Genomic DNA, 8,005 nt, shown 5'->3' with positions numbered 1-8,005 from the left:
CCACGAGAACCTGCTGCCACAGGGCAAAGGGGAGAGTAGATGTCGTTATGGGTCACTTAAATGATAAATGACAAACCTTTTTATGTGCATACATCTGTGGGCTAAGCATTTAGAAAATATCCTGCGACACATGATAGAATCCTTAGTCCTAAGTCATTGTCTTCCCTCCTCGTTCAAAGGGCCCCTGTTCATAAATTTCTACTGCCCGAGTCCCAACTATACACCTTTGGAATATGAAAAAATACTCTTTTTAATTTCAGAAGTAAAATCTGTTTTACCTTTTCAAAAGTGAAAGTCAAACTCTGAGCTGGAGAATATCTGCATGCAGCCATGCCGTCGGGGAACTATAGAGAGGTCCATTCTTAAGAGGTAGTGTGGCTTTCATTGGCCGGTAATTGAAACACTACCTACTGAGTGCTTACTGTTCAGTCTAACAGCCCAGCTTAATATTTCCTCTTCCAAGAAGACTTCCTTAGTTCACCCAGTCTGAGGTCCTGTTTCCAGTTCTCCATGAACATTGTCTTCTCTGTAGTCTAGTTATTTAGGTCCACATTTACCTCCTCCTTGCTGACTAGTCTGTGAGCTCCTCTGGATCTGGGCCTCAATCTCATTCTGTTTCTCCAAACTGTGGTGCAGAGCTGGACATAGGAAGTATGCAGCAATATTTCTATATGTTGATAAATGAATGAATACGTGACTGAACCAGCAGAGGAGTTAGCTGAGAACAACTTAATAACATTACTGCCAATCACGCCGCTACTAATGGTTAACACCCATGAAGCACGTTACCAATGTGCTGGGCGCTTAAGAGTCGCAACCTTATGAACTGGGCATTCCTTTATTACACGATGAAGAAACTGAGGAGAGGTTTGATACTTGCTCAAGTTGACACATCTGGTACCACGAGGGGCTGGGCCTAAACTCAGTTATGCCCGACTCCAGGGTCTTAAGCACTTTGCACATCTCAGGATGTGGTTGGATTATGTTCCATCACACGGGAAAGAAACAACCTGGATAACAGAGTCTTCTTAATTTTGGTCTAAATGGACTAAATAGGGTAAAAGAGTGAGTGGGTGTGAACTTGGGGTTCTGTTTTTAAACCTCCTTAAAATTTGTGATAATTGAATAGAAAACTCTGTTGCCTTGAATGGATGTGTTTGGTTATCAAGGAGAGAAGCTTCTCGATCTGCTTGTTGAGTGCAGCGTGGAGGCCTGGTCCCTGGGATAGCCCAGGGATGAGGTGGCCTCGGCAGCAACAACAGTTTGTTAAGAAGTTCAGGCTACCCGGCGTCTCCACTTGGATTTCCTCTCTAGGCTTTGGGAAGATGTTCATGGCACTGGATGGTTGTTGACATGTGTTGATTCCATCTCTTGGCAAAGCCTAACTGGTCCAGGCCCTTTTTACAATCCAGGCACAAAACCGTCTGAAGTCAGGATTAGACACAGAAGCCCTGAGCTGTGGGCAGGAGGCATAGTAGCAGACTGTGTTAGAACATGGGCTTTGGCGTCAGAGGATTTCAGCTTTGAGCCCCGGGACTCCACAAATGTTATGCATTAGTTGTCATTTCATTATTATTCTGATCTTGACATGGTTACTAATTCCGAGAACTTGATCAAGTCATTCTTGGCCTTACAGATTTAGTTTCCTCAGCTGGAACTTGGGCGTGACAATACTCAGTTCCCAGAATTGTCATGAAGAAAAAATGAGATAAGGGAGGTGACATTGTAGCTCAGGGAGACCAGGGGCAGGCCTGGCTTTGTGGGCATGTGGCCTGTGCAGTTGCACAGGGCCCTGTGCTTAGGAGAGCTCCATGCTTGGTTTAATGATCTACTGTCGCCATCTTGAAATTCTTAATAATTTCTGAACAGGGGTCCTCACGTTTTCATTTTGCACTGGGCCCCACAAAGTCTGTAGCTGCTCTGCCTGGAGATCCCCTGGACATGTTACAGCACCAGTCCCAGGAGGAGAAAGATGCTCCCCGGAAGGAGCTGGCCAGGGAGGGGCTCTTCCTGGTTGGGAGAGCACCGTTTCCACATCTGGTGTCAAAAGGAGTGAGTGATCATCTGGACCATTTTTGGGGGAACCAGGATGTGCTCTTCCTTACCCCTGGACCTTTGCACAGCCTTTCCTCTTGCCAGTAACACTTTTCCCCTGCATGCCTGTCAAGACTGAACTCCTAGTCCTCCACATCTTTTGCTCTTTATGAGAAAAGACCTTTCAAACTTGCGAGCAAGTGGCATGATAGTATAGCCCTGGAGACGTTTGGGAATCTAGGCTTCCTTTAATGCAAGATCAATTTGTATCTCATCTTTGAGGAGTGAGTAGACATAGTGGGGAGGAATTGGACCCGGCACCAGCCAGCCTGGGTTCACATCCCAGCTCTGCCCCTTCCTAGCTCCATGACTTTGGGGGAGTTTCATAAACACTCAATCCTTTAGTCTCCTCATCTGTAAGAAGGAAATAATACTAAAATTACCTACATTCACAGGTCAGCTAGGAGGAGCAGATGAACCCATGCAGACACAGCAGCTGGAGCCATGCCTTTGCAGAGTGGGTACTCTTGTCCATAAGCTAGAATTATGATGCTTTTCCACGCTCTGTGACCTGATTAACTGAAAGACCTTTAGAATCAGTAAGGACCAGTTTGCAACTGCCCCCGGGAACTTGCTAGCTGTGCGAACCCAGGCACAAGCTGTTATATCTTGATCTTAGCCCTTCAATCCTAGGAATTCTGGGAGTAAGACCTGCGATCAGCTGCAAGAGGTAGGATGTAAGGGAAGGAGCATAGGTTCGGGTCTTAGAAGCCAGCGCTTACATTTCATCTCTTCTCTTTACCAGCTGTGTGAAATTCCAAGTTATGAAAACTCCCAGAACCTTATTTTTCTCTTTAAAAATGGGGGTAGCAGTATCATTTAGAGAGGTGCTCCTCCACAAAAGAACATAAGTTCCACAAGGAGAGGGGTTTGCTTGCTTTGGTTCTTTGCTGCATCCCTCGGACAGTGCCTAGCACTCAGGAAGTGCAAAATAAATATTTGAAGGAAGGGATTGTTGAGAGAATTAAATAGCATGATTTATGTAAAGTACCTAGCATGGAGACAGGCCCCTACATAGCAGACGCTCAGGAAAGCAATGGCTGTGGATATTTTCAAGTCAGGTGGGTGGGAACACTGTGGGTCTAGCCAAGGGCTCCATTCGGAGCAGGACTGCCTGTCCCTGCTCCTGCCCAGGCGTGCTGCTGGGATTGAGAAGAGGGATCTGCCACAGCAAGGATGAGCAGAGTTGCTGAAGTGAAAACCAGGTGCGTGGACCTCTCCAGCAGAACGAGGGGAAGGAGATGGCTGTAGGTCACGTGGCAGTTTCCACTTATGCAGCAGCAGGAAGAATGCTCCCCAACTCCCTCAGGCAGAGATGAGGCTCTCATCTCACTCTTTTCTATCAGAGTAAGCTTAGAATCGTGGTAGAGCTTAGCTTACCTGAGGAAGGTGTTTGTATTCCAGCCAGGGAGGGGCTGGGGAAGGCTGGCACCCACTGCAACACGCTGCACAAAAGCAAGCTCTGATTATCACTCCATTTGTTTTGACTAGGCAAGTGTTAGATCCTTATCAAGCAGAGAGGAGCAAATTGGTTCCAAATTTAAAAAATGAAAGAGAAGAATGATCATTTAGAAAGCGTGTCAACAAGGGGCGCTGGCCTGATTCACCGGCAGCATGGCCCAGCGGAGAGTAAGGTGTGGTTTGAGTTCTGATTTCTACTCTAAGCCAGAGTATCCTCATAATACGTTAGGAGAAAGTGGCTCTAGCTCAGGTGTTCTCTTTACACTCACTGGAGAGTGTGTATGAGGTGAGACCCCCTCATCAAGACCTTGAAGAGAGGCTGTGAAGTTGAGTGGAATGAACACAGGCTGTGGAATTGGGCTGGTCTCGATTTGATGCATGCTCCACTGCTTGCAGGCTGGACAATCTCAGCCTCTCTGAGCCTCAGTTCCCTAAGCAAAAGTAATAAGAACGCCAGTGTGCAGTGAGAATTAAGTGGACATTACATATAGTCTTGCTTAATAAATGTTCCCTGGGTCCATACCCCCGCAATCCAGAATCCAAGGTTCCACAATCAGATTTCAGCTCTGGCTGATTCTAGGAAAGCCAATGAGAGCTGCAATAAATGATTGAGAGAGTCTCACCCCTGATCGCCTCTTCTCTAGGACCTTCCTGGAGTCTCTGGCGTCTGACTGAATTCCACAGGTTCTTGGGCGGAGGGTAGGGTGAGGGAGGGACGGCGGGAGGCAGGCCCATGGATATCTTGATATCAGGGGCAAGACTCTGCTGGGTTCTAAGTGCAGATGCCCAACCACCGAGGCAGCACTTAAGGGTAATATATGCCAGGATGTCTGAATGACATCTTCAGCATCCTCAGCCAGGCCTCATCACTGCTCCGTATATTCATCATCTGCAGAGTTATTAACACACATTTATTGAAGCCCGCTTTGTAACAGGCCTGTCCTGGCCCAAGAACACAAGAGGCGTAAGTCATGGATCCTGCCCTTATTCTTGGGACCACATGGAATAAGTCAGATAATATCCCCAAGTTACCTTGCTCCCCATCCTGCATGGCTTCCAGCCTGCTCTCTGTGCTGGACCCTTGTCCACAGGACATAAACTAGTTCATCCATTCCTGTCCTAATGTATAATCTCCCAAACTGGAGATGCTTCATGAAGTATGGAATAGGAGGTCTGGATGCATAGAGTACAGGGTTTCAGATTCCAGATGCCTGGTGTCTCCATTTCAAGAACCAATAAAAGACAAAGTAGAATTAGCCTCATCGTTTGCCCACATCTCTTTTGCCATCTCTGTGCAAGGCATTGCTATGATTCTGCCATGAAAAATATTTAACAAAGTCAAAATACCATCTGCAGAAATTAGCAGGGGGGGGATATTGGGTTTAAGTAGGAACAAGTCATGTGTGCGTGCATTTTGAGAGGTAGAAAAACCAAGAGCATAAATGTAAGATGGAAAGAGAGTGTTGTCGGAGGGAACACAGAGGGGGCAGTTATGAGGTTGGTCTCTGGCTCGCTCTTCTCCTCTCACTGATATAATGCACGTCTTTGGCTTTCTACGTGGACTGGCAAGTTAATATCTCCAACTCAGATACATCCTCAGTGTTCCATATTTGTATATCCAATTGCCTCTTAACACTTTCTCTTAGGTGTTTCAAAATACTCCGAACTGAAGCCATGCTCTTCATGACTCCCTTCCTCAAGTCTGCTTCTCTTTCTGATTTCCCTCTATCGGTGAAGTCACCGTGATCCATTCACTTGCACAAAGCGCAAACTTAGGAATCATTTGTGACATCTCTTTCTCCCTCCATCCCCCATCTCCAATTCATCACCAGCCTGTTGACTTTAATTCCTAAAAGTCACTCGAGTCGATCTACTTCTCTTCCACCTCCTGCCAATATGCTAGTCCAAACTGCCATTTCTTTCCTCAAAACTCCCCACAGTCTTCCAGCTGGTCTTCTTGCATGCAGTTTCTTCCTCACCCTGCACCCAGAGGGATTCTCCCCAGATGCGTCTCTGATCACACCATCCTGCCATTGACTCTGTCCTCATAGGGACATACTAAAACTCTTCAGTGGCGGCTCCTTGCTCATATGATAAAGATATGCTCTAGAGCTGGAGACAAAGTGAGCTCCCCCGAGCTGAGCACGGAAGTGGGAGTGGAGGAAGGATCCTTTATCAAGGCCAGGTACGAAGCTGTTACAGCACAAGGAGAAGTGGATGCTGGTCATGGAGAGACAGCAGACATCCACTACAAGGACAGTCTCTCAAGGGAGAGTTTTGTCAAGGAAGAACTTTGCAAGAGATTAACAGGATTTCAAGACCCTGTACAGGTGGGCTGAGATAATGGTTTCAGCAAGAGACTAAGAGACCTTAGAGGCTTAGGGAAAAGCTGACTGAGTGGAATCAGGGCACGTATATCAAGTTTAGGGCAGCGTTAGTAAGACCACACTAGTGGTGAGGCCAAGGCACCTAATATGCATCTGACTGCTGAAGACTTCCAGTTCATGGAGCTATACAGGAGCAGGCTGGGGCTGACAGGAGTCTGGCATGACTTGGTCATACTGAACCTCCGTTGGCTTCTCCCTGCTCAGAAACCATCTGTTCTATAATGTCTTCTAGAATTGAACTGGGATATGATGTTGTACTACCCGATCTCTAATTCCTGGGAGTCAGCCTTGAATCTTTGTTCTTGCCTGAAAATGAGCTCAATTACTCATCGCCAGTCTCCTGGTGTCTCTCTCACCTACCTACCCTGAAGATTTCTTCTTTCTTTCTTGAAGTTGAACTTATATTTCATAATAGGTGCCTCTGTTTAATCCACCGTTTGAAGTGCTGGAGGAGCAAGGAAGGCCAGATGAGTTTCTTCCCTTTCAGCCCATCTTCTGTGTCTCTCTAGAGACATTAAAAAAAAAAAAAGCCAGCTCTCTGTTTAAAAGCCTCCAATTTTCTGCAGACTAAAGTTCAGCCGCTCTAATGTGGCACATGGAATTCTTTGTAACACAGCCTGCATCTTGTAGGGTTTCTTGGTTACAGGCACAGTAACTATCTCTGAATGGTTTAAGCCTTAGAAAGCTCATGGAATGGAAGGCATAGCTGATCAAAGAAGCCTAAGAAAGGACTGGAACCAGCAGACCTCCAATAATCCAGAGAATAGGACTTAAGCGACAATCTCTTCAAGACGCTGTGGCTGGTACAAACCAGCTCCAAGACATTTCCCTCAGCCCCTCCGTTCATGATTTAAATTCCTAAGAACCACCTCCCACCACCATTGTGTGGCTTCTTAGAGGAAATCCCAACCAAGGTGTCCCACGTCCCTTGGGTAAGGAGCAGTGACCTAAGCTCAGCCGGCTTGATTGCGGAGGGCAGCGCCATTCTTAAGCCCATGCAGAAAACATCCCTGCACTGAGTCATCCGCCCTAGAAGTCTCCACTCTAGTCCTTCTCCCATCACGTCTTCCCAGGGGATAAGGAGGCCACAGGCCAAGGGCACTTGCCCACCTCAACCTGCACCCTCTCTTCTGGACCATTCTCTTGGTCACAGAGACCCTGGACTTCCCTGCCCAAGTTGGCTCTTCCCTGGATCTGTCCTCCCGAGGGCACATGGCACATGAAAGCCAGAGGGGATGTAAAGACTGCTGTCCACCCATTTTCACTGTGCAGGTTATGATGTACTCACACACGTACAAAAAGCCACTACAGTGATGGGCAGAGCTGGGAGTAGGAAGAGAAGTGGGGAACAGGCTGAGGGTAGGGATCCGGGAGCCATAAGCCAGGAGCCAGCTCTCCCCATGCTGCTATATTCTGGCAAGAAAATCTGAGAAGCCAGAGGATTCCAAATTTGAACTTGGCCTTCCAGGTCATTATGAAGATAGGAGGATAGTACATATTTTAAATGACACTTTAATAGATTGCTTTATCACTTTCAAATCCCTGGGCATGTGGTATATGGCCCTTCATTTGTACGCTTCCTCTGGGTCCTGCAAGGGTATAGGCAGGTCGGTCAAAGAGCATCAGGATGCTGCTACCCGAGGAAGAGGCCAGTGATGTCCACGTGCTGTTGAGATCCCGTGTTCCCACCCCTGTGTCTAGTGACCCAGCGCCCCGTGACTCAGCTGCCCAGGCCCTGAGCAGACCCTGCAAATGCCGGAGGCTCCCAACTGTCTCCCTGCCTCCACGTTAGCCCCCTGGAGTCCTCTCAGTCAAGCATCCAGAGGTATCTTTAAACATATAATGAATCAAGCCCCTTCCCAGTTTAAAAGCCTACAGTGACCGCTCCCCACCCCCACCTACCCCGCCCAGAGGAAAAGTCAAAATCCTTTCCACATTTCGCAAAGCTTTGCACGACACCTCCCAGCCTCCATCCACCGTCTCTCTGTCCTCTTGCTGACCCACTCCAGCCATGCTGTCCTTCTGGTGGTCGCTGGGACACGTCAAGCTCAGCCCTGCATGGG

The sequence above is a fragment of the Equus caballus genome, chromosome 19 (genome assembly GCF_041296265.1).
Source record: "Equus caballus isolate H_3958 breed thoroughbred chromosome 19, TB-T2T, whole genome shotgun sequence".
In the NCBI taxonomy this organism is placed as follows: Eukaryota; Metazoa; Chordata; class Mammalia; order Perissodactyla; family Equidae; genus Equus; species Equus caballus.
Note: the sequence above shows the minus strand (reverse complement) of the source record.